This window comes from Coenobita brevimanus, chromosome 46, assembly GCF_032717465.1.
Source record: "Coenobita brevimanus isolate Jiangsu-jjx chromosome 46, ASM3271746v2, whole genome shotgun sequence".
NCBI classification, from domain to species: domain Eukaryota; kingdom Metazoa; phylum Arthropoda; class Malacostraca; order Decapoda; family Coenobitidae; genus Coenobita; species Coenobita brevimanus.
In genome coordinates this window covers 55,484,504-55,509,473 of record NC_136999.1, presented here as the reverse complement: position 1 = coordinate 55,509,473, position 24,970 = coordinate 55,484,504, and the positions used below count along the sequence as shown (strand labels likewise).

Below are 24,970 nucleotides of genomic sequence, written 5' to 3'. Positions count from 1 at the left end.
TGGAGAAGAACAGGGAGGCTTTAGGAAGGAAGAGGTTGTGTAGATCAGATATTCATTCTTAGATCTTCAGTGGAAAAGTTTCTAGAGAAGGGAAAGAAGTTGTATGTGGCTTTCATGGATTTGGAGAAAGCATATGATAGGGTGGATAGACAAGGATTGTGGAAAGTATTAAGAATACATGGAGTAGATGGGAAGTTGCTGAATGCTGTGAAGAGTATGTACGATGGTGCTAAGGCTGCAGTGCATGTGGATGGTGAATTGAGTGAATTTTTTTCTCTTTGAAGGTTGGGTTGAAACAGGGATGTGTCATGTCTCCATGGTTGTTCAATCTGTACATGGATGGGGTAATAAAAGAGGTACAAGGTAGGGTAGTGGATGTTGGAGTGGCCCTGGTGAGAGAGGGTAGTGTTTGGAAGCTCCCTGTACCGTTGTTTGCAGATGATACTGTGTTGTTGAGTGAAGACGAAGGGGAGCTGCAAGGCTTGGTGGATGAGTTTGGGAGAGTGTGTAAGAAATGGAATCTAAAGGTGAATGTAGGGAAGAGTAAAGTGATGGTCTTTGAGAGAGGTGAAGTCAGTGAATGTACAGCGAGGTTGGAAGGTGAGGAATTGGAAAATGTGAATACGTTTAAGTACTTGGGTAGTGTGATGAGTAAGGATTGAGGTTTGGAGGGTGAAGTGCTTGAAAGGGTACAGCAGGGAAAAAAGGTTGCTGGTTCTTTGAAAGCAGTGATAAGAAACAGGGAAGTGAGCATGGAAGTGAAAAAGTTACTACATGACAGTATTGTGATACTAACTCTAACGTATGGAAGTGAAGCTTGGACGTTGTTGGAAGGACACAAGTCAAGAGTGAGAGCAGTGGAAATGAGTTATTTAAGAGAAGCCTGTGGAGTCACATGGAGAGACAGGCTGACAACTGAGGACATAAAAGAGTGTTGTGGTGTGGATGTGGATATGATAGGAAGCATTAGGAGGAATATACTGAGGTGGTTTGGCCATGTGGAGAGGATGGAGGGTGAAAGTCTGACAAAGAGAGTGTGTGTGAGTGAGGTGGAGGGGGGGAGAGGGAAGGGGAGGCCGAGGATGAGATGGAGGGATGGGGTGGAGAGGTATATGAGAGAGGGGGGTGTGAGCTGGGAGCAGGGCAGTGAAATGGCGGGGGACAGGGCGACGTGGAGGCAATTTGTTTGTGGCCACCCCAAACGGGATTGAGGCGTCTGGCAATAGGTAGATAGATAGATGATATGGGTTATTGTTTTACTCATCAGAAATGTATACAGAAGTATAGATGAATAGTTGCAGGCAGGTACATCCAACTCCAAGGGCAAGTACAAGCCAAATAAATCCTTATGTAAAGTCCAGAAAGGTTTTGAAAAAAAGCCTAGAAAAAATAAGAAAAATTTTGCCTTGACAAATTCAGAGTATTGGGATTTTTGGATTATTGGTGGTCAGATTGGATGGCTTTTACTGTAGAGACAATTCAAAGGGTTTATGTTCCCTAACCCCTGTCATTTGAAGGACAGCTGTACCGTATTCAGTTCACACTATCTCATACGGTACCAGTAACAGCCAGTCCTTTACGATGCAGGCACCCCAAAGTTGGGATACCATAGCCAAGCACAGTACACTGAATTCACTGTGCATGAGGATATTTTTTTTGTTTTAAATATTGTACTAATCGTCCCTTGACAATTCTATTTACCCTGTGACACACTCTTTGAACATGCAATGTTATATAGTCTTAATAATAAATGTGTAACCTTTCCAAAGTTAAATAAAACTGTCTGGCAGCAGTAAGAGTAAACTACAAGGATGCAACCCATATTCATGGAGTTGAAGACAAGTCACTGGTTTTCTTCCCTTGATGACATTCACTACACAATAAACCACCAGTGACCTCTAGGGGATCAAGCCTATTGACATGACTACACCATCACTTGAACTAAGTTGCTCCACGTATGCAATACTGTATGATGTAAGAGAAAAACTATCATATCTACTGAATAGTTACCTTCACTTTGGGTAAAGGTATTGATATTTGCTGTTCACATCTCACTCAATTTTCATAGATTAAACCTATTACTCAATGACTTGGTAAATCATTCTTTAACATACATTTAGTAAACAAAATATCCATAATAAAGTACTTTATGAATTATTGAACCATATAATACATCATGCCATTTTATCAAAACAGCTGGCAGGATGTGTAGTGAAGAGTCACAACTGATACAACTGTAACTGGTTAGAAGGTCACCGTCAGCAAGACAGCCTTCCTAGTTTCAATCCCCAATAGACTACTGGAATCTTGTAATGTGCAATGCCACCAATGCGAGTAAGCTGATCATCTACTCTTAAATGTACCAATATGGTGGTCTAACCTCAGGTCCCTACATTTCAAAGGGGATAAAATGATACTGGCTGTAACCATTTACTACCATGACATTACATCTCATGACAAAACTACATACAATTTGATAGTCATCCCTTATTTTTCATGGGTGTTAGTGGTAGCTGGGGACGCTCACCATCCACTCACTCGATGTAGTGCTGCTCTCAGGTATCTGCCTTTTCCACACCTCCCTCTTTTCCCTCCTTCCTCTTCTGTCTTTCTTTACTTCATGCTTTGATCATCCATCTGCCTACGGGTGCCTTTACACTTCCTCTTTTGTCTTTCTTTCCTGTTCCCTCTGCCTATGGGTGACTCTACACTGAGTGACAAGCCAAATGGTTTCCTGTTCACCAAGAAACCATTTACTAAGCTGGGTGGTAACCATATAACCAAATTATGGCACATGATGGTTTAGTGGGTAACTGCAGCACTCCAATTGGATTGAGCCGATGAAGGCTTATATCCAAGGGGTGGTTGGGGTTATTGCTCACATAATGCCACTCAGGGATGAGTGAGGCTGGTCACTTTCATCTTAAATGTCAGGACCAACTTGCCTAGCCCTGGGCTCTTATGCTCCTCGTGGGACAACACAGGATTGGATGATGGATGGTTAGGTAACAGACACAACTGAGAATAGCAAAAATCTGCAGATAATGAAAACCCATGCAAAGGGACACTTAGTCAAAGTTTACCTATGTTATTGCCTAAAATCCCTTCATAACACCCCCAAACATCATCAGTCATTAGGATCTACTTAATTAAAGTGTACTTTCAGATGATTTTTAAAACTTTGTCAAATTATTTCAAAATTCATCTTAAGCCAGTGTATTCTGTGATGGTTTCCTCATCTGCAAATAACCAGAGTTGGCAAACCTGACATAATGAAAAATGAGGAATTATTAGTTTTAATAATAAAAAAAATCACCTTCAATGCTTTATCCCCTCCAGGGAACTCTTGATAGGGGATGGCCTGCCAAGATAATTAAAAATGGGATGCAAGCCTTGCCATATGCATCCCTAATCACACTACATCTCTCCATTTCTGTCCTTCATTAACTCCTTTGCTTCCTTAAATTCTATACCTCACTTATTCACACTTACGAGTAATTACAGTATAGTAGCCATCCACCTTCTTAGCATTCCATGTCTCCTCTCGCCATCAACTCCCTAAAATATTGATATACCTGTGCCCTCTCACTACCCTAGTGATTACATGCATTCCCTTTATGTAACTAGACCACCTAAGCACATTCTCCTCTATCCTTTGATCAAAAAATTTCCTTACTCCACATTTTTTCCGTATCCCCTCCAACCTATGCAGCACATACATTCTTGAACAGTCCCATTCTACCACTCTAATTCTAATGTGCAACAAATACCGGTCATGTAAACTGTACAGTACTACAGTACAGATAAATGAGAGAATAAGAAGTGCATGGGTACCAGTAGTAAGTCCTTGTTATAAGTTACCTTTTTAATTTCTTTTTTGCAGTTAGTTCCTCAGTATACTAAAGAAAAAATGCCTGTTAAAGGTCAGTACCTATGAAACTGAGCTGCCAGTTTTCCCAGTTTGAAGTACCAAATAGTACAGTCATTTATCATTTAACATGCTTTTAATTAACTCACTTTTCGCTATAAAGCAGTTAATCAACACTGAAACACGATTCATATACCCCATTGGATCCCAGAGTTGTTGGACGAGGCACTGCACTGGGAGGGTACTAAGCGTACCGCCCTCCGCCTATCGGCTCAGAGTCGTGAAGCTCATAAGTCCCTACCTGGGGGTTCCCTACTTTATTAAGATCTGGAAATTCCCAGTTCTGTCCAATACTGAGGACACTAGGCTCCAATGGGTTAAAGAAACTTACAGATTTGCCAGTCAATATATAACATGTCAAAAGACAAGGCAGATATAACTTACACTGACATTCAATTCATTAACTTGTCCTCCATTAAGTAATAAACACTAAGACACCCAGTCACTATATCAAACCATTTTGATAATTACTTCAACTCTTTACTTTGATTTTTTATCTATCTATCTATCTATCTATCTATAGCCCGACGCCCTAATCCCGCAAAGGGTGGCCGCAGACAAAACGCCTCCAAGTCACTCTGTCACCCACCATTTGACTCCCCTCCCCCCAACTCACCCCCCCCTCCCTCATATACCTCTCAACTCCATCCCTCCACCTCATCCTCGGTCTACCCCTCCTTCTCCCTCCCTCCACCTCACCTACATACACCCTCTTAGTCAGTCTTTCATTCTCCATTCTCTCCACATGTCCAAACCACCTCAGTGTATTTCTCCTAATCTTTTCAACCACATCCACATCTACCCCACAACGTTCCTTCACTTCTTCATTCGTCAACCTGTCCCTCCACGTCACTCCACATGCTCCTCTCAAGTAACTCATTTCCACTGCTCTCACTCTTGACTTGTTCCCCTCTTGCAATGTCACTAGGCAATATTATTTTTCTTACTGGAACACAATCCTCACTTAACACAGTAGATTCTAGGCACACATCTACAGTGTTAGGTATATAAGTAACTTTAGCATGTCAAAAGTTGATAGCTACTGTAGAACACATTCCTTACACAACACAAGGACTGCATAAATTAAAATTTAATGACTGCCGTGATAGTAAAATGATGATGAGTGGTCTGATTTACTCACTGTGGGCTGTTGTGAGGTGGCTGGAGCACTGAGGGCCTGCGACACACCCTGCTTCAAGATCAGTTGCTTCTTCAACTGTAGGTCCTCAAGAATTTTCCTCTGAGCATTATCTGAGGCAGAGGGTCACTTTCAGTGTTTTTGTTTATTTTACTGTAATCCATTAACAACAAGTACAAGCTATAATCTGCCTGGCAGTATTTAACAGAGTATGAAAAAACACAGAGGAAAAAATGGAATGTACCGGTATATGTTTCCTGTACACCATGAAACCATTTAGTACATTGGGTGGTAACCATACAGCCAAACTGTCGCACCTGGCAGATTAGTGGGTAATTAGGCTGCTCCAACTGGATTTAGCCTGTGTCGGGTTATATCAAAGGGTTGGTTGGGGTTTATTGCTCACGTAATGCCAATCAGGGATGAGTGTGGCTGGTCACTCTCATCTTTAAATGTCAGGACCACCTTGCCTGGTCCCGCGTTCCTAAGTTCCTCATGGGGCAACACAGGATTAGATGATGTACATATGTATGTATGATGTAAGATACAGAAAGATATTCTGTGCAGTCTGAACAAGTATGACCAAACATGTTCTTCACAAATGCTTACTTACCTGTCAGCTTCATGCTTCAATCTTGTGTATTTCATACAGAATCTTGATGTGTCTGTACTAGTCCAAATGAGGTATAATGCAGGACCAATGAGCCTTGGATGGTAAATGATTGCAAGAATTAATCCATCCATCCATCATCCAATCCTACGTTGCGCCATGAGGAACATAGAAGCCCGGGGCTAGGCAAGTTGGCCCTGACATTTAAGACGAGAGTGAGCAGCTTCACTCATCCCTGAGTGGCATTACGTGAGCAATCAACCCCAACCACCCCTTGGATATAAACCTTCACTGGCTCAATCCGACTGAAGCGCCTTAATTACCCACCCAACCACCAGGCATCATTATTTGGTTATATGGTTACCACCCAGCATAATAAATGGTTTCCTGGTGTACAGGAAACCATTTGGCTTGTCACTCAGTGTAGAGTCACCCATAGGCAGAAGGAACAGGAAAGAATGAAGGAAAGGAAGAGAAAAGAGGGAGTGTAAAGTCACAGGCAGAAGGGCTAGTAAAGAATGATGTAAAGAAAGACAGAATAGGAAGGATAGGAAAGGACAGACACCTGAGAGCAGCACAATATCGAGTGAGTGGATGGTGAGCGTGCAAGAGTTAACAAATTTGAATGTGGTATCTGAAACTGAGAGAAGGTCACACGAAAGCCAAAATGGTGCACGGTGAAATGGCTGTTTGTTGTCCAGAGGCAATGTTTGTGTGCATCAGGTCTTTACACGCAGTCCTATACTTAACGACATACTCTCGAGTTATGATTAACTCAAAGTTACAGGGAAATCTTCATAAAAAAGTACTAACAAGTTCATTTGCCATGAACCACACATCAGTATGGTATTAGGTTAGGTCAGGCTATGGTGGTTACACAGTACAGTATTTGGTTAAGTTAGGGTATGTTTGTTAGGTTACATTAAATCATATGGTACCAGTGAACCTATTTTACCCTTATTCCACCTGTCCTCCACTGTGCTGTTATTGCTACTTGGAATAACTTTAAGTCCTCATTATATCATATTTATTGGTGTACTGTTTTGCTGCAATTTGAAAGAAGATTTAAAACCGCCCATTACAGTTTGACTGTAGTTATTGGTGGTACTGAGGTGGTTTTGTCATGTATTTACCTATTTGTAGTATACAGGAATTGAACGATGCTCGTGTTGTCCTGTCTCCATATCCAAATTTATCTAGTTTACTTTTACACACATGAATGTTTTTCTCCTGCACCACCTTTTTGTCTAAGTTGTTCCAAATCTATCTATCTACCTATCTATCTATTGCCAGACGCCTCAATCCCATTTGGGGTGGCCACAAACAAATTGCCTCCACGTCGCCCCTTCCCCCGCCATTTCACTGCCCTGCTCCCAACTCACACCCCCCTCTCTCATATACCTCTCCACCCCATCCCTCCATCTTATCCTCGGCCTCCCCCTACCTCTTCCCTCCTCCACCTCACTCACATACACTCTCTTCGTCAGTCTTTCACCCTCCATCCTCCAATTCCACCTTAGACGATTCCGGTGCTGTTCCTCCATCACTTCCCCCCTCTGACTTCCTCATGGCTGACATTAAAATTTCTTCAGTTGATGTATTTTCTGCCATCACTGGCCTCAGTACTAACAAGGCATATGGGCCTGATGGAGTCCCTCCTGTTGTTCTCAAGAACTGTGCTTCTGTGCTTACACCCTGCCTAGGCAAACTCTTTCGCCTTTGTCTGTCAACTTGTACCTTTCCTTCTTGCTGGAAGTTTGCTCTCATTCAGCCAGTCCCAAAGAAGGGTGACCACTCCCAACCCTCCAACTATCGTCCAATTGCTTTAACGTCCTGTATTTCAAAAGTTTTCGAGTCAATTCTTAATAGAAAAATTTTAAGGCATCTTTCCTATCACAACCTTCTTTCCGATTGTCAGTATGGGTTCCGTCAGGGACGCTCCACTGGCGATCTTCTCACCTACTTTTCAGACTCCTGGTCATCCTCCTTTCGGGACTTTGGCGAAAGCTTTGCCATTGCACTTGACATCTCAAAGGCTTTCAATCGAGTCTGGCATAAATCTTTAATTTCCAAACTGCCCTCCTACGGTTTCTATCCTTCTATCTGTGCCTTCATCGCTAGCTTCCTTTCTGGTCGTTCTAAAGCCGCTGTTGTAGACGGCCATCGTTCTTCTCCTAGATCTATCAACAGTGGTGTTCCTCAGGGCTCTGTCCTATCACCAATTCTCTTCCTTTTATTCATCAATGATCTTCTAAGCTGTACATCTAACCCTATCCACTCATACGCTGATGACTCCACCCTTCACCTTTCCATTCGGTTCCATAACGCCCATCTCAACAGTTACTTCAACAAACAAGGGATGAGGCTATGGCACACCTAATGTCTGACTTGGCTCATATCTCTGACTGGGGTAAAAATAATATGGTTGTCTTTAATGCATCTAAGACTCAGTTCTTACACCTATCAACCCGACAAAATCTTCCTCAGTATACCCTCTAATGTTTAATAATATTCAGCTTAATCCTGCATCATCCTTGAACATGCTTGGGGTTTCATTTACTCGGGACTTATCTTGGAAAGATCATATTGCATCTCTTGTAAAATCTGCTTCCAAGAGATTGGGTGTGCTAAGCCGACTCCGCTCTTTCTTTACCCCAGCACAATTGTTGACTCTATACAGGGGTTTTATCCACCCCTGTGTGGAGTACAACTCTCATGTGTGGGGAGGCTCCCCACATACAGCTCTTCTCAATAGGGTGGAGGCAAAGGCTTTTCGTCTCATTAACTCTCCTCCTCTTACTGACTCCCTTCAACCTCTGTCTCTTCGCCGCACTGTTGCATCTTTATCTCTTTTCTATCGCTACTTTAATGGTCACTGCTCATCTGAACTGTCTGCTTGCATTCCTCCACCTCTTCGACGGGCGCGTAGCACCCGTCTGGCAGCAAACTCTCATCCCTTTTCTGTCCAACTCTCTAATGCAAGAGTTAACCGTTACTCCCAGTCTTTCATTTATGCAACAGGTCAGCTCTGGAACTGTCTCCCTCTGTCTGTATTTCCTGCTGCCTATGATCTCCAGTCTTTCAAACGTAGTGTGTCCAGGCATCTCAAAAGGATCGGATCTTGAATTTGGCTCTCTGTTGTATTTTGTTTTTCTCTTGGAGGGAACTGTTACTGCGGGCTCATGGCCTTTGGTTCCTTCTTCCTCGCATAAAAAAAAAAAAAAATCCTCTCCACATGGCCAAACCACCTCAGTGTGTTCCTCACATCCACATCCACACCACAATGCTCCTTTATATCCTCATTCGTCAGCCTGTCTCTCCATGTGACTCCACAGGCTCCTCTTAAATAACTCATTTCCACTGCTCTCACTCTTGACTTGTGTCCTTCCAACAATGTCCAAGCTTCACTTCCATACGTTAGAGTTGGTATCACAATACTGTCATGTAGTAACTTTTTCACTTCCATGCTCACTTCCCTGTTTCTTATCACTGCTTTCAAAGAACCAGCAACCTTCCTTCCCTGCTGTACTCTTTCAAGCACTTCACCCTCCAAACCTCAATCCTTACTCATCACACTACCTAAGTACTTAAATGTACTCACATTTTCCAATTCCTCACCATCTAACCTGGCTGTACAATCACTAACTTCACCTCTCTCAAAGACCATCACTTTACTCTTCCCTACATTCTCCTTTAGATTCCATTTCTTACACACTCTCCCAAACTCATCCACCAAGCCTTGCAGCTCCCCTTTGTCTTCACTCAACAACACAGTATCATCTGCAAACAACAGTACAGGGAGTTTCCAAACACTATCCTCTCTCACCAGGGCCACTCCAACATCCACTACCCTACCTTGTACCTCTTTTATTACCCCATCCATGTACAGATTGAACAACCATGGAGACATGACACATCCCTGTTTCAACCCAACTTTCAAAGAGAAAAATTCAATTAGTTCACCATCCACACCCACTGCAGCCTTCGCACCATCATACATACTCTTCACAGCATTGAACTTCCCATCTACTCCATATATTCTTAACACTTTCCACAATCTTTGTCTATCCACCCTGTCATATGCTTTCTCCAAATCCATGAAAGCCGCATACAACTTCTTTCCCTTCTCTAGAAACTTTTCCACTGAAGATCTAAGAATGAATATCTGATCTACACAACCTCTTCCCTTCCTAAAGCCTCCCTGTTCTTCTCCAACTAATTTCTCTGTTCTTTCTCTAACTCTGTCAATAAGTATCCTACCATACACTTTTCCTATTATACTAAGAAGACAAATGCCCCTATGATTACCACACACTTTTTTTTCCCCTTTTCCTTTGTACAAGGGAATAATTATACCTGACTTCCAATCCTCCGGGACTCTACCTTCCTCCCAGGCCAATCTGCACATCTTCCACATCCATTCTACTACTATCTCTCCCCCATGCTTCAGCATTTCACCACACACTCCATCAATTCCTGGGGCTTTCCCCAATTTAACTTTCTTCATTGCTTCCACAACTTCTATCCTACTGATTTCTTCCTGTCTTCTCACCTCCCTCATTCTCCCAGCCATTCCCCAGCAACTTATACTCGCATTACTTCCATCCTCTATGTTCAACAATTCCAAAAAGTGTTCTCTCCATCTGCTCACTTTTTCTCCCTTCTCCACTAGTAATCTACCATTTTTATCTTTCACTCCCCTGCTAACTTCACTTCCACCCTGTCTTACTCTTTTCACCTCTTTCCAGAACATTTTCTTACAGTCCCTCCACTTTACACTCAAATTCCTCATCCACTGTCTTCTTACTCTCTCTTACTAATCTTTTCACCTCTCTCTTTCTTTCTACATAGAACTCTCTCTTCCGCCTCTCAACTTCTTCCAAGCCCCTATTTCTCATCCATTCATTGTATGCTTTCTTCTCTTGTGCCACAGCCTGTCTCACCTCTTTAGTCCACCACGCTGTTCCTTGCACCCCCCATCCGTCTTCTCTTCCTTCCACACACCACATAACATGCTGCACATATTTCTTCTGTAAATATCCTACACACACCTTCCACGTCTCCCATCCGCTCCAATTCATATTTGCCCAATCGTTCCTCCACCTCTCTCTTATACTCTGCCTTTTTCTCATCCTCTTGTAACCTTTCCACTCTCCTTGCAAATACTCCTTCCTCCCGTCTTTCCCTTCTTCTATTCCTCCCTCTTACTTGAATCCTAATTCTGGCCACCACCAAGTAGAGGTCAGAAAGTCCACTCCCCCAACCTCTATAAGCACTTGCATCCATTACACATCTTCGCATCCTTTCATCCACACACACATAATCAATCATTGCCTTCCTTTCATTCAGTTCACCACCCACCCTTCTCATCACTCGCCATGTATACCTGTGGATCATTTTATGCCTGAAGAGGGTATTGGCTATCACCAACCCCCTCCCAGCACAAATGTCCACTAATGCACTCCCATTCTCATCTATCTCAGCAGGTACACCCCACTCACCAACTATTCCATCCACCTTCACATTCCCAACTTTACCATTCATATCACCGATCAAAAACACTCCCTCATTCCTTCCAAACTTTTCCATGCACACTTCTGCATTTGTCCAGAACTCTTCTCTCACTCTTCTAGCACGATCTTGCGTTGGCGCATACACACACACGATCGCCCACATTTGTATTCCAACTTTCAACTTTACCCACACAATCCTTGACCCAACTGATCCATACTGTCTTATGCTCTTCTTCCATCTTTTACTCACAGCTATACATACTCCTTCCTTTGCCCTCTCATTCTCACCTACTTCTGCACATATACCCCATCCATACTCCCATTCTCTCACACTTTCTCCTCTCCATTTTGTTTCAGTTATTCCACATACATCCACTTTCGCACCCTCAAGCACCTGGACAATCTCTCTCTCTTTCACCTCATCATTCGCTCCTCTTACATTCCACGTAGCCATTACCAAGTCCTTTCTCCGGTCCTGGGTCGTCATCGTTTGGTCAGTCCTTGTCCGTGGCTTCTTGTTTGTTTTTTTAGTTAGTTGCTTTCCAGGGGAGGGGCACTAACCCTCCGCCAACCCTTTTAGTCACCTTTTACGACAAGCAGGGATACTGGGGGAGTATTCTTGAAAAAAAAAACCTACCCCCAGGGGGGAAAGAAGATTTAAAACTGCCCATTACAGTTTGACTGTACTTATTGGTGGTACTGAGGTGGTTTTGCCATGTATTTATCCAATATACCTAATACTTATGTAATTACCCAATATACCTAATACTTATGTAATTACCCAATATACCTAATTGAGATACACACGAAATATGCTATGCTCGTGGGTTTCCATTGCTGTTCTCAGTAAGTCAAATTTAGCTTTAAACTCGTTTAAGTTTTTAGACTGGATGATCTCTTTGTCCAGGCTATTCCATAAATCTATACTTCTGTAAGGAAAGCTATAGTTCTTGATATCCTTCAAGCACTTCTGTAAGGAAAGCTATATTTCCTGATATCCTTCAAGCAGCTTGACTTTTTCAACTTCATTCCGTGTCCTCTTGTTGCTCTCTTATCCCATAAAAACAGATCTTCTCGGTCAATTTTATCTACTCCCACCATGGTCCTGAACACTGCAATCATGTCTCCCCTCTTTCTCCTTTCCTCTACGGAAGGCAAATCCAGCTTTTCCAGCCTCTCTCTGTATGACAGGTCTGTCAGACTGAGGACCATTTTGGTTGCTGTTCTTTGTATTCTCTCAATCTTGTTTATATCATTCTTTTTGTGCAGGGACCACACTACCGCTGCATATTCTAACCTGGGGCGGATCATGGCCACTATCAATTTTTTCATCATCTCATCATCTATATAATGAAATGCTACTCTTATGTTAGTCAGGAGTTTATAAGTCTCTCTAACTATCTTATTAATGAGCTTTTCAGGTGACAAACTATCTTGGACCAGCACTCCTAAGTCTTTCTCTTCTCTCATTTTAGTGATTAATTCATTACCCAACAAATAATTCATTGATGGGCTCCTGGTACTTTTACCCATTTCCAATATTTTACATATACAGTAATCACTCCAATATCCGGATCAATAGAGCCATCGGTAGGTTCGGATATTGGTTTTGTCCGGATATTGGGCCCCAGCTTATGGACTTGTACTTACGGACCCTAACACAGAGAAACACCTATACAACTCCCTCCGGACATGCATAGCACCTATTTAACACCCAAATCACACCAATAAGGCACATAAATGACTGAAATAAATGCAATAGACACATAAAATGTGGGTTTAGAAGTATGTTCATACATTAATAAACATTCTGGTACTTATGGACTCTAACCGAACCTAACCTAACCGAACCTAACCGAACTCTGAAAAACACATTCCTACTGCACATGCATGAGGTAAGTTTAGTATGGAAAGAAGTACAGTATGACACTTTCTGGTAAGTATAGTATGGGAAAAAATACAATATGAAACATTCTGGTAAATATAGTATGGAAAATAGTACAACATGAAACATTTTGGCTACTTACAGCAAGTCCCTGGCCACCTCGATGAATAACCGCCTCCTCTCGGACTCTGACAGTAAGAACGATTTCCTGAAGCACTTGCACTACACTCTTCCTGAAGTCTTGCACTGAACTTAGTCACTAACACACAGAAGTCCGTTCTTTCACAGTGTTCACTTTAGTCCAAATAATGTTCCATTAAATTTAAGTGTTGCACATTAACTTTTCCCAAGTTATTTTAAGTTTCCAAAGCCAAAACAAAGAAGGTTAGTTACGTTAAATTTCTTTTCTACTTAGTCTTTTCTCCCAACTTGAAAACCTTAACACCACACACCGTTTTTTTCACTGCACAACACTCAAAATTCCCGTGTGGTCTTGTGGAGAAGTTCTTGCTGTTTATTCACTGTCAGAGCCGAGAGTATCACTGGCAGGCGTCCAAGGGGTGCATCGGTGGGTAGTGGTGATGGCGTACCGACTACAGAAGACTCTGAAGACAGCCGCAAACTCACGTCGAGCGGTGACTCCACTGTAGCTGATGTGCTGGGCTGTGGCTCGGAGCATGAGGGCCTGTCTTGGGAGGCAACGGAGTGGAACCAGGGCTTGGCACAGCGGGGGTCACGGGCCTGAAAAAACTGTCAATCGTTGACTGACGCAAGGACCGACGATTCTGGCGATTGATGATGCGCTGCCGGAAAGCACGCACTTCCTCCACGAGTCCCAAGGGCCCCATCTCCCTGTCGCAGTCCAGGTGTTCCAGGTAGTCTAGGACGAACTCTAGATGTTCCCGGAGTGCGCTCAGCTTGGGGATGGCTGGAGTAGTGTCCTGCTGGGCGGAGTCTGCATCATCATCGCCTTCGTCGTCGGAATCTTCAAGTTCGGGACTGACACCAGCAACCGAAGACGCGATCTCGATATCAGACAACGTCTGATACCCAGGATCGCCCTCGTCGTCGTCCAACCACTCACGAACATCGTCCACATCAACATCGTCGCCGTGCGTACGTAGCCGTGCATGGAAGTCATCCACGTCAAACCCTAGGAACTCGTACTCCACATCTGTTCCGAGAAGCAGACGAGACCAACCATTTTCAAGAGTTTTCACAGGGACTTCCTTCCATGCACTAGCCCAGTTGTACAGCGCAGACTTGATGTTGTAGGCGAGCGAAGGTTTTCCAAAGTCCGCTTGCCTCGAGTGTCACGTCCTTCCCTGCGCTCGTCCTCGTCCTCGAGAACCACCATCACCTCGTCCAGGAACTTCCGACGGTACAGGCGCTTTGTTGCCACGATCACTCCTTGGTCCATTGGTTGAATGAGAGCAGTCGTATTAGGTGGCAGAAACATGCACCTAAAACGGCCATTCTCAGCAACCAAGTCCTTGTCGCACGGGTGGGCAGGTGCATTGTCGAGAGAAGGAGAGCCTTTACCTGGTCGCGAGGAATTCCCAGTGTCTTCGTCTGGTAATGTATGACCTCCTTGAGTGATGGTGAAACCAGTCTTTGAAAATCACAGCTGTGAACCATGCTTTCAAAGAATGGTACCATACGACAGGAAGGACATCCATCACCCCACGAAGGCACCGAGGCTGCTTTGCACGGCCAACAATAACGGGCTTAAGCCGGTGCATGCCGTTAGCATTGGCACAACACAAAGCAGATATCCGTTCCTTAGAAAGCTTGCGGCCAGGTACACGCTTCTCCGTCTCATCGGCGAGAGAGTGTTCGTTGGCACCGAGCGATAGAATAGGCCAGTTTCGTCAGCGTTATAGACTTGACCGAGAGTGAGGCCCTCCCTGTCGATCAAGCCTTTCACCTTGTGCCGAAACTCGTCCACTCCATCCTCGTTAGCGTCCAATGCTTCGCCATGTGCTTTACGGTTAGTAAGGCCATGTCACAACTTGAACGCGAAGAGCCAACCCTCGGATGCCTTGAAGTCTAGGGCGTCGTGAAGCCTTGCAAACTTCTCAGCAGCAGCCTTCAGCTCCGTTCCACGTACCATCACACCAGCTGCACGTTGCTGTCGATACCAAATCAATGTGGAGCGGTCGATCTCTGCATACTTGGGAGTAAACATAACCTTCCTCTCCACGTTGGGTTTGCTTCTCGACGAGAAGTCAGCCGTGTACTGCATGAGCTTGTCTCGGGAACGCTTGATATCAAACAAAGTCGACCAGGCCAGGTTGAACTCGCGGAGAATGCGAGAGGAAGACCAACCCGCATCAACCTTCTCCAATATCTCCCGTTTCTTCTCCAGAGTCAACACCACTCTCTTCCTTTTCTCAGGAGGCGGGGCCATCATCACACACACTAAGAGTAGGGCAGAGAGCAGCAGGAGGCCTTGCAGCAAGTACGGCACCACCACAAAAGCGAGCACGTGGGCAGCCATGACGAAGAGCGTAGGTCTTGTCGCGGTGAGAGACAGGCGGGAAGTGGGGAGGATGCAGCGGCGCTCTATCGGACGTCGGAGGAATGACGAACCAAAACAATGCTCTCACGCGGCGCGCGCGGCAAGTTCAAATTACGGACGGCAAAAAATCGATTTTTTTTCCAATTTTTTTGGATTTTCGGACCATTTTGGGAATGTTTGATCCCAGGACGATAAGGTTCGGTTAGTGGGGATGTTCGGTTATTGGGCGTCCGGATATTAGAGGGATTACTGTATTTACATTAAATTTCATTTCTCACATCCGGCTCCAATCATGTATCCTATCCAGATCCTCCTGCAGCATTTTACAATCCTCCTCAACCTCTACCTTCCTCAAGATCTTTACATCATAAGCAAACAGACTTGCATAACTGTTCACTCCATCTACCATATCATTTACGTAAATCAGGAACATTACTGGCGTCAACACCGAGCCTTGGGAAACTCCACTTGTTACTTCCCTCCATCCAGACATCCTATCCTTTATTACTGTCCTCATTTGTCTGTCTCTCAAAAAGTCTCTCATCCATTCCAGGAGGTTCCCCTTCAGTCCTCCTATATATTCTAGTTTCCACATTAGTCTCTTATGAGGTACTTTGTCAAAGGCCTTCTCTAAGTCTAAGTACACACAATCCATCCAACCATCTCTCTCCTGTACCACGTCAATCGCTCTTGAGTAAAAGTTCAACAAGTTAGAAACACATGACCTTCCACATCTGAATCCAAACTGACATTCAACCAAAATATTCATCTCTTCTAGATATTTTACCCATCTGTCTTTCAGGATTCTCTCGCACAATTTTGCGACCATGCTGGTTAGGGACACTGGTCTATAATTCAGGGGTTCTTCCTTGTTTCCTCCCTTATAAATTGGTACCACATTTGTCCTCTTCCATTCTTGTGGGACTTTCCCCTCTTCCAGTCCTTCAGTACCCAATTAGAAATTCCATCAGGTTCTGGGGCTTTCCTTACATCTTGAGTTTCCAATAATTTGTACACTTCCTGTACCTCCACTTTTATATCTTTTATCACCGGTACATTTCTAGTCACTCCCTCCCCTTCCACAAACTCTTTTTCATTAGTGAAAACTGATTGGAAACATTTGTTCATTATTTCGGCTTCCATTGCTGCATCTTTATAGACCTCTCCTTCTACTTTCAATTTAGTAATTCCTTCCCTTTGTTTCAATTTCTATCTATCTATCTATCTATCTATTGCCAGATGCCTCAATCCCGTTTGGGGTGGCCACAAACAAATCGCCTCCAAGTTGCCGTGTCCTCCGCCATTTCACTGCCCTGCTTCCAACTCACACTCCTCTCTCTCATATACCTCTCCACCCCATCCCTCCATCTCATCCTCGGCCTCCCCCTCCCTCCCCCCCCTCCACCTCACTCACATACACTCTCTTCGTCAGTCTTTCACCCTCCATCCTCTCCACATGGCCAAACCACCTAAGTGTGTTCCTCATAACGCTTCCTATCACATCCACATCCACACCACAACGCTCCTTTATATCCTCATTCGTCAGCCTGTCTCTCCATGTGACTCCACAGGCTCCTCTTAAATAACTCATTTCCACTGCTCTCACTCTTGACTTGTTTCAATTTGCCATTAACAAATCTATAGAACAGTTTGGGTTCATCCTTGCATTTGTCTATTATACCGTTTTCAAAATTCCTTTCTTCTTCTCTAAGTATTCTTGTGTAATCATTTCTAGTTCTTTTATATTCTTCCTTTGTTCTGTCGTTACCTCCCTTTCTCCAGTTGTTCCATGCCTTATCTCTTTCTTTTTTTGCAATCATACACCTTCTATTAAACCACTCCTTTTTCCTGTTTTCTTTCCCTCTTACTCTTGGTACAAATTTTTCCACTCCCAAATTGTAGAGGTCTAGAAAGATATCCCACTTCCTTTGTATATCTCTTGTTTCTCTGAATTTTCTCCAATCCACATTTTCAAAAAAGTTTCTCAGTCCTGTGAAATTAGCTTTCCCAAAGTTGTATCTTCCCTGTCTATGAAGCTCGTCTCTTGGCTCGACGTTCCCTATTATCACCTGGAACTCAATGACCTCATGATCACTTTTTCCTAAAGGACAGAAATATTTCAATGATTCTATTACATCGGGTTCTTTGGTAAACAGTAAATCTAACCTTGCTGGTGTGCCCTCACCTCGGAACTGTCTCTTCTCTGACCCATTGCGTCATCACATTATTCATTATTATATTTAATAATATAGTGCCCCACGAGTCCTCGCTGCCTCCTGAGTCCCATTCCTCCCAGTTCACCTCTTTACAGTTAAAGTCACCCACCAAAATTATATTATTGCTTTTCTCAATTATTTTTTGTACATAGCTAGCCATATCTGACAACATCTCCTGGTATTCATCATCATTCCATGCTCTCGTCTTAGGGGGAACATATACTGCTGCCATATCTCTCTCGACTTTCTCTCCAGTTTCTAATTTCATATATATCACTTCAGCCCTGCCTTCTCCCATTTCCACGGTATCTACATTTATGTTGTTCTTCACTGCTATCATCACTCCTCCTCCCGTTTTTTCTTTTCGGTCTCTTCTCCACAGACTGTATTTACCATCTCCCAAATGAACATCAATATCCTCTCTTAATTTGGTCTCTAACAAAGCACATGACATCAGGTTCATATTCTCTCAAGAAATCATTCATTTCAAGCCTGGCCGATATTAAACCATCAATATTAGTGTATATCGCCTTTAAATTATTTTTCATGTTTTTCATACCCTCTTCTCTCCATCAGTACCACTTCCTCAATTTCTAATCTTTCACAGCTATCCCCCTTAATTTCCTTCGCTTCTATTTCCTTATATACCATTTCCTTACTTTCATATCCAATACTCTCCAAAAAAAAGTATTACATTCTTCCTCTCTCCTCTTATTTTTTCCCTTTGCTTGATCCTTCAATGATTTTAAAACTTCTCTTTCTTCTTCATTTAAATCTTTTCTTATTATAATATTTTCCATTCCAGCCTCTTTGCTTAATTTCCAGGTCATTTTGAGTACTGTATATCATTTACTACACTTTTTGATGTCAACTTGACTCTCATTGGTCTTGTTTCCCCTTTCCTATAAGGCCCTATCCTCCTTACTTCCTCAATTTCTTTTACCCACTTGTCTCCTTCGGGGTCAATTTTGCCTAATATACCTCTCACCAGGTTTGTGTCTCTCTCAAGTCTCACGAATCTTAACCTTTTCTTCCTCCTCCCTGTTTCCAAATATTACCACGCATCTGTTCCTTTCTACAGTTTCTCTCACTATTTTCTTTTTTTTCTTCAGTATTTTCACTACATTTTCTTCCATCTTTTTCTTGTTCATTTCCCTTTCTTCCTGGATGATTTCTCTTAAGCTGACCACTTCTTTCTGTTCTTCTTCTGCGTGTGCCCACTTTGCCTTATGTTCTTCTAATACACTACTCACCTTCTCTGTTTTATTAGTACTCTCTTCTAGTTTCCTCCTCAATTCAACATTTTCACGCTTCAAATTTCTGATTTCTTCATTCGCCGTCTCATTGGAGACGGATGGAGAGTGAGATACTAATGAGAAGTGTATGTGAGTGAGGTGGAAGGGGGAAGAGAGAGGGGAAGGCCAAGGATGAGATGGAAAGATGGAGTGGAGAGATATGACAGAAGGAAGTGTGAGCTGGGAGCAGGACAGTGAAATGGCAGGGAACCGAGTGACATGGAGGCGATTTGTCTGTGGCCACCCCTTACGGGATTAAGATGTCTGGCAACAGATAGATAGATAGAAAGAAGTTGTATGCAGCCTTAATGGATCTGATGAAATTATATAACAGATTAGACACATTACAAATGTGAAAGGTATTGAAGCACTAAATGGAGTACACATGAAACTGTTGAAAGCTGCCAATAAGTATGTATGACGATACTAGGGCAGCAATATGTCAGGAGAGTGAATCAAGTTCTTTGATCTGAATATTAGACTGAAATGGATAGGTCACAGGTTGATTACGATAGGTTAGATAAAAAGTTTTAGCCTGATAGGTATTGGAGGGCTTTCTAAGTTAGGTTTACTGATAATCCTTGGTGGTTAAAATTATGGGGGATGGGGTCTTAGGTTAAGTGAGGTTGCCCGCAACCAGTCACCAAGATCATATGTAAACATGATGCTGCAGGCATCCAAGGCAGACATATTATTGATAATAATCTGGGATTCTTCAGCACCATGTTATTTTTATCACGTCTGTACATTGCCAGTACTCAAACTTCACCTACTGTAATCTAATCAAATTTTTATGATGCAACACAAGATGGAGCTAGCAACTAGAGAATCCCTTCCACTCCTTATCTGTTAATCACAGCACTAAATGAAGCATTTGCACTGACTCATCCCCTCTCTATGAATCTACCAACATCTGTGAGAGGAAGCAATCCATAATCATCCAAAAATTCACTAGTCATACCACTGGATCACAACTGTTTCCTTCAGAGATTTTAATCCAGTATATTGAGTCACTTAATAAGTACCGGTACTGAAGAGATTGACAACTTACTACAAATATATTCTCACCTGGTTGGCTACCCCAAGATTCAACAGTCAGGTTCTAATGTCAAGACAATACAGGCAGGCAGGCCAGAGCTCCTGAAATGCCAGCCGACTAATGAACAATGAAAGTAGCTACTGTACTGCACGGTACTGTACTACTATGTATAATGGGTGGAAATGTGTGTCATATGCAAACTGTTTACATAAGTCAAGGTATAAGAATCGTGAAATTGTATTACTAGAATTGTACAGGTTGGTAGTAGGGTACTGGTAATAGAGTATACTGTATTGTATGGTGTTTGCTGTGTGTACTGTATCTGTCAGTACAGTATAAGAGAATAAGGTAATGCATCTCCAAGGAACAGGTGAACACCCCTTTTGAAAGATTCACTTGTATAAGTGCTGACAACACTGTCAAGCAAAGAATTCCAATGATCAATGCACCTTACATTAAAAAATCCATGTCTGCATTCTGATGATGTGTGTGGGGTTTGGCTATTTTAAACCTATGACCTCTAGTGCTAGTTAATGGAGAGATAATGAAGAGCTCCAATAGGTCAACGACAGACAGGTTATGGAAGAAATGGGAGAAATGGAGTTCCCCCGAGCTAAGCCCTGTATTGGACTATATAGCCCCGCTAGGGTTACAGGAGGGAGCTACCCCTCCCGGCACGGCAGCCCGGGCGAGGCTCGAACTTGCAATCCCCCGATCACAAGTCCAGCGCGCTACCACTGTGCTACCGCGCCCCCCAGGTTATGGAAGAGTCTTCAACATTTTATAAGGTCAGCTCTAAGCAGCCTGCCGTGCACAAAATATGGTATATATTAAGTCTTCAGATAATCAGCATAACTTAGTTCTGAGAGGAATTCTATCTGTTTCATCCAATGACACGCTACTGATTCAAGAAGTCTTAAGTCACCTAAGTAGCAAGTGTTTCAGATTAAGGACCCAAACTCTTGCAGAGGTCTAATATAAGTTTTGTCGAGGGCTGTCATGAAATCACTTCAAAACAAAGTGTGCATCTATGTATGTTGTTAGCAAATCCTGCTGCTTTACTGACTGTGGTTTTTGTGTGGTCACGAAACTTTAATGAGTTATAAACTAGGATTCCCAGATCCTTGTGACTGTCTACCATGGTTAGGTCTGAAGCACAGTATGTAGATGATAATACTGAAGAAAGCCTACAGCAGTCCAGTCAACAGTGCCTCGCTGGCATCACAGTATCCAGCACTTGCTGGGACTGAAGCTCAAACCCAATGGCTCAGCTACCCCGTATACAAAGTCTATATATACTGTGTCTTTTTTATGTAAGTTTACATCCACAGCTGAGAAGGAGGTAAAATGATGGTGTATCTTCAGGTTGCTATGGCTTAAGATCATCAGCAAAGAATTTACACACCGATCTATTGTACGACAGCAGGTGATTGATGTAAATGACAAAAGGCACAGGACACTGCTTAGCACCTCTCTAGAGGAACTGCAAATGTCTGCCACTGACACCTTCATGGTTCGGCCAATCTAGAAGTTCGAGATCCAGTTACGCAAGGAAACACCAGCCCACAACAGTCCCAGTTTGTCAGTGAGGCCATTGTGACTAAAAACATCAAAGGCCTTGCTGAAATCAAACAGAATTACATCACCAACATAATCTGAGTCTAGCCACAGAGTTACATCACTGTTCACTAGTATGAGTTGATCATCGACTGTTCCACTCTAACAAAATCCATATTGGTCCTTGGACATAATTTTGTTAGAATCAAGGAATTCACACAAAGCATTACCGTAGCTATAATTCTTACCAAAGTTTTGCAGCAGACTGTGGTAAGACTGAATGGCCTGTAGTTTAGGGGAGCATAATGAGACCCTGCCTTGAATACTGGAATAATTTCAGATCATTTCCAATCTTCAAGTAATCTGCCCTGTGCTAAAGATCGCTGAAATATTATGTGTACAGGGGTGGCCAAGATTGAGCACAACTTGAGGAGACAAGGGTGTAGTCCATCAGGGCCCATGCTGGTGTTAGTGTCCAGGGTGGCCGGCCTCTTCCCCACATCATCAAGAGAAACAGTTACATAACTGATAGTATCATCAGATACGGTAATTGGTGTGGGAAGAGGGCACTAACTCATGGGTTGTATAAACAAAACAGAAGTTGTCTGCAAATAGGCTAGCTCTGTCATTTTACCACAGAAGCAATTAAATCACCATTATCCAGCTTGCCAGGACCTACAGATGGTACACCAACTTTTTTGCTTCTATCGTACTGATATAGAAATTTGGAAGAATATTTTATTTTACCAATCAAGGATCTCTCAAAATCTATTTGGATGTACACAAGATGGTTGTGGTACTTATCACTGTTGTGATTATATTGCTCCAATGCAAGAAGGGCCTGTGGGGTGTGTCTTCCACATGAGGAATTTGACTCTGCTTGTATGCTAGCCAAGCATTTTTTCGTCTTGTCTTGAAAAACTTGGGAGAGGATCTAGAGTTATATGTTTATCATATGGGCCAGAGGCAGCTGGTACATATTGGCTGACAATGTGGGGCAAAGTAAACTAAAGTTTAGAGAACATAAAGTCCACAGAGGTATCTTGAAATTCAAAATTCCAGCCAATGTCCTGTAAAAGCAAATTTATCCTATCGTATTTACAGTACATCGATCTATCTATCTATCTATCTATTGCCAGACGCCTCAATGCCGTTTGGGGTGGCCACAAACAAATCACCTCCAAGTCACCCTGGACATTGATGCCATGAGTATTTAACCTGACAGTTGAAGCCGACTTCAACACCAGTTAAATAATATTGAAGGATTAAAGTACAATGACCAGAACTAGGAAAACTACCCAGGACTTCTACATCTCCCACCCTATCACTTTCAGAAGTTACGACGAAATCCAAGATATTACCAGAGTGTGCAAACGCTGGAATCAATACCTACTGATGAAGACCCAAAGATATGAAACAGTCCATGAATAGTTGATGAAGATGAAGATAACTCCTGGACATGTGCTCACTGTGTTGCCAGTCTATCAGAGGTACGGTAAATTAAAGTCTCCCAAGATCAGTACAGTACTTCCTTAGACGGACAGAACTTTAAGAAGAATTCAACTAGAGTAACTTTCAGGATGGCTGTTGGAAAGTGGGTGAAATACCAGCACTACATACAGTACAAGTTAAAATCTATTAAATGAATAACACAAACATTAGCTACTACTGTACAGGTGACATCCAGAGAGACAAAGTTTACACTGTTTTTCACACAGACACAGTCTCCATGTTTGCCAGTGCTGCCTTGGGTATTAGTACGAACAATGTTGTATCGGTTGATAGAAACAAAATAGTCAGGAACCTCAGATATTGGCCAAGTTTCAGCAACTCCAAATACATCTAAGTTATATTCAAGTAGAAAATGAAATATAACAACAGTTAAAAATGCCACTGACATTACAAAATCCTACCTCACCTTTTTAAATTATAAAACTTGTTTGTGGTTTTTTGGAGGGCTGTCAGTTAACTCATTTAAATTATCCGCTGTAGGATAATTTACAGTGCCAACTCCAAAGGCAGGTGTAATACAAGATTTGTGCCAGTAGGACCACCACCCTGTGCACCACCAACAGAAGGTGCAGCACTACCACCACCTACACTGCTACCTGATTGTGTAGTGTAAGGGGGTAGGCTTGGACCCGGCTGCTGCAGCACAGTAGGTAGAACCACTGCAAGGGTTCTCGAGTTTGGTTCCTGGCCACTGCCTGGGTCTACTCACTCCAGCCATATGTATGATGGTGCTGGCTTTCCCATTACTAAAGATAAATGCACCATCTTCTAAGTTTCACTACCTACCTCTATTGTTGGGTTGTGAAGCCATACTCCATCGAAAGGACCAACCTCAGTTCGTTCAGTACAACTCCACACGCATACATACTACTCCATGCCAATCGCATAATAACTGTGACTTTCTGAGGTTATCCGCCATCTACGGCACCGTGCTTACAGCTTCAACTCTGGTAAATTTAAAACTCATGCAGCAGTCATTAAGTATTTGGGGCAAACAAAAGCAGAGCCACCTTTGCATTGACCTATGAAAGTCCTGACTCCGAGCCTGTGGCCCTGTGTGGGTCACTCTCGGTGTTGATGCCTAGCTTTGGACAGTCATGTCCCAACTGATAATTTTGATCCGGTTATTTAGTCTTTATTCCTCCGTAAAACTGTTAGGGCGAGAAGGATTAGACTGAAGCTCTATAGTAAGGAAGAGTTATCTCATGAGTAACGCCGCGTAACACGTAGTTAAAGTGTCCGCCGCGAGGAGGGCGCTGGTGTAGTGGCAGTGGCTGCCATGTTTAACCACCCAGCCTGGCCTGACACCCACACCCTTTGAAATCAGCCGATGAGACCGAAAATATTATAGTGCCATGGTTCACTGTGCCGCTTACGGCTGCAAAAATGGACACAGGAATTCATCGAAGAAAGACGGCATTACATTTCACAGGTAAGAAAAATATCTTGTTTCTAATTATGTAAGGTAAATAATGACAATACACTTGTTTACATTGACCAGTTAAATACGCGTTATAGTGGCAGGCACAGCACATTACGACACTTGGTTGGCACTGCTTTTATGACAGTTTTCACGGCGGTAAATTACCATTTCCTGTTGAATTTTTCGTGTTAAAAAACAATGAGGGAACAGATTTTTACAAGAAAATTTTGTAAAAATTATAGTTTCACTCAAAAACAATTACGAGATTTGACCCCTTTTTACGGCATTTTAAACAATTTTAAGGACAATTTGCAGCTTCGTACAACCATGTTA

General features: G+C 42.9%; 1 protein-coding gene across 1 annotated transcript in view; it reads right to left on the bottom strand.

Moving 5' to 3' along the window:
• Positions 1–23,875, bottom strand: part of Mettl5 (Methyltransferase like 5) — a 31,806-nt gene extending 7,931 nt beyond the window's left edge. Inside the window, exons 1-2 of the mRNA XM_080271583.1 lie at positions 23,811–23,875; positions 5,070–5,179 (exon numbers count right to left, since the gene is read on the bottom strand). The gene's annotated coding sequence lies outside the window, so the exon portion shown is untranslated. The remainder of the gene's footprint in view (positions 1–5,069; positions 5,180–23,810) is intronic.
• Between the last annotated feature and the right edge of the window lie 1,095 nt (positions 23,876–24,970).